This window comes from Bombyx mori, chromosome 5 (genome assembly GCF_030269925.1).
Source record: "Bombyx mori chromosome 5, ASM3026992v2".
NCBI classification, from domain to species: domain Eukaryota; kingdom Metazoa; phylum Arthropoda; class Insecta; order Lepidoptera; family Bombycidae; genus Bombyx; species Bombyx mori.
In genome coordinates this window covers 5822641-5825555 of record NC_085111.1, presented here as the reverse complement: position 1 = coordinate 5825555, position 2915 = coordinate 5822641, and the positions used below count along the sequence as shown (strand labels likewise).

The 2915-nt window shown below is 34.9% G+C and overlaps 1 long non-coding RNA gene across 1 annotated transcript; it reads left to right on the top strand.

Moving 5' to 3' along the window:
• The first annotated feature begins 1546 nt into the window (after positions 1-1546).
• Positions 1547-2271, top strand: LOC134198979 (uncharacterized). Its single transcript, XR_009973288.1, has 2 exons — positions 1547-1792; positions 2089-2271. It is a non-coding gene; the product is annotated as an uncharacterized LOC134198979 (long non-coding RNA).
• The last annotated feature ends 644 nt before the right edge of the window (positions 2272-2915 follow it).

Here is a 2915-nt window from a genome sequence, read left to right as displayed (position 1 = left end):
ATAAGAAATAGCCTGTCAAGGCTATCAGCATAGGTAGGGAAAAAAATGAAAAATGTATCTTATTAAGAAACTTGCGACAATAATGCTGTTTTAATTAATCATGAAATGTTTTATTCTATCCATTTAAATAGATAAGATTTGATGTCTGTCAATTATCTTCGATTGATCTTCGAGATCGACTTTACTGTGTATAAACAAACAACGGGACGGTTTTAAACATAACTTATAAATATTATACTTCCAAAAGTTTAAGTGGCACAAAACGTAAAATGTAAAAACTCATTTAATCCTCAAATGCGAACACTAAACAGAAACACAATCGCGTAACAAAACTGGCGGGAATGCAGTATCACACAAATAAATAAGATTTTCAAATTTCGAAGACATATCCGAACACACCAGCATAGTTCAGAGTACCTAACTTATTCATTATTAATAAACAAAAAATAAGTTAAACATTATTATATTATAAGTTAAGCATTAATATAAGTTACAGTAACATTATTATAAGTTAAACATTAATAAACAAAAAATAAGTTAAACATAACAACTACTATTTATACTATAGTAGTAGTAGTAGTAGTAGTAGTATTAGTTTAGTAGTACCTAGTAGTTATTTATACCATGGTAGTAGTAGTATTATAGTATGTACTATTTATGTAGGTGCTTATTGAAATTATCAGCGACAAGTCTATATAGTATTTATTTCGGCTCGTCCGTGACCCCGAAAACTGTGGAGTATTCGAAACGCCATAAATAACATAATAACCATAAAAAATGGGAGATTAAACGGTAAAAGTAGTTATAATTATGACTGTGGTTTACTAACGTGTTTTTTAAGTAAGTTTCAACGTCATTACATCCCATAAGATAGACCGAGTTAAATATAAAAGCGTAAATACAAGAAATATTATTATAACACTTGGAATACTTGAATGATCTTGTCTCAAGTTCCAACTCGCTACATTTCATAAGATCACGTAACGCCACAGAATAAATAAATACCCACCCAAAAATACACCGACAAGGCAGTCTGTTAGCATAAGAGCGAAACAGTTTTCTAAGCTGTGGTGTTTGCATTGTTGTGTGTGTCAACACAGTGCCATATCATGACACTGTTAAAAAGAGATATTCGTGATATTATGCGTCTGATAAATAAGGTTTTTTTTATATCAAAGCTTAAGCTGATCCATGAGACGAGAATCATCCGAAGCGTTTGTCGGAATTTACAGGGATATCCAATCAAGGAAGCAACGGGGATAAGCCCATAAATCCTCCCCTTTGAGTTCACACAGCCTCCTGAAGCATCGGCTCCTGAAACCGAGGTTTAGGTAAGATTTCCTGTGCATATCCTAATCCGGCTATATCCAATAGCGTCGACTAGGCGTTAACGTTGCGCAAAGCCTCCTCCAATACGGGGTGGCCGGTTTAGTTTTATCCGTTATCCGTAGATTAGTCGCTCTCTGTCTGACGGGGCGGGGTCTAGCCACGCCCACCGGTCGATGCCGCCGCGGCGAACTCACACCGCTCATTGTGCGGTTATCTATCCGAGACGCAGCACGCTCATCCGGCGCTTGTCACCTTCGATCAACAATAGTAACTAGATTTCGGGTCGGTGCATAAAATCCGTCTCGTTAAATAACAGCGCACTTGAAATGTGAGCTCTTATTTTGTTTAGTTCACTTCAAACACAGCCAATGTCAACCCGTCTCACAATACCGCAGTGTGTATTCAAAAGTTGCAAAAATAAGGCCCGAAAAAGCAATTTAACGGCCGGAGTATCTTACTTTCGGTAAGTACATGAAGTATAAACTATATTGTAAGCTTTAAACTTATAAATAATATTAAATTTTGAACAAAATTACCGATTTTTAACCACCGCTACAAATGTTGGCCAAGGCTCGGCCAACACATGGACAAACTTTTGCCTAACAGAACAGTAAATGCATGGAGTAGATTTGTGTTGTAATTATTTTTTTAAATTTGTTAGCAGCACTTCAAAATTAGTTGGTTAAAATTGGTTAATGCTGCTTTTGTGTCTGTTTGCTGGACTCTCATTAGATACTTAGCTTTCCATTTTTATTTTAGCTTTCCTAGCAATCACGTGTGCAGAATGGATCTCGATCGTCGCCAGAGAAACAAGAGATGACTTTTATAAGCCAGCTAAGAACTCCGCTTATTGACACTGGACATCTTTGCCTTCCGTGCTCACGGCTACTGAAATGTGGCCGAAACATTGTAATAAAAATACCACGCTTGAAACCGTTTAAACGTTGTTTTATTATGTGCACTAGTCGCGAAAACTTAAAAATATATATTACACAAAAACGTAACGCTAATAAAATAATAAGTAATGTATAGATACTAACAAACATACATTTCCAAAACATAAAAAGTAAACAACTAAACTTTTACTTTAATTCATTAATAAATTATTTTAGTGTTAAGCGCGACTCCCTTACCTCCTGTAGTAAATAGAAATCGGCATTTCAAGAAGCAAAAATAAATAAAGCAAAACGATGTTAGTTCTCAGAGCAATTAAGGGAAAAGTTACTTTATTTGTTGCACCTTAAGATTGATTTAACATCAACAGTTGTTTAAAATATGTCTTTTTATTGGTAAGTGACAGGAGTAATTTATTGCTTTGCTCGTTTTATGTGACGAATAATCGTAAGTATTAGATAATGTTTTGGAGATTTGTGACTTTATTACTAGGTGCCATAGTTGTTATTAGTTTGAAAGTAAAAGTGTTTCAAAACTTTTTTCTCCGTTTGTTAGTAAACGAATGTAGCTATATAAGTATATATTCACGCGGACAGTTTTTGCTTTAATTTTGTACGTATCCCTTTATCTAGTTACTATTGTTGATCGAAGCTTGTCACAGATAAGCAACAGATCGATGACGTCACTGATCG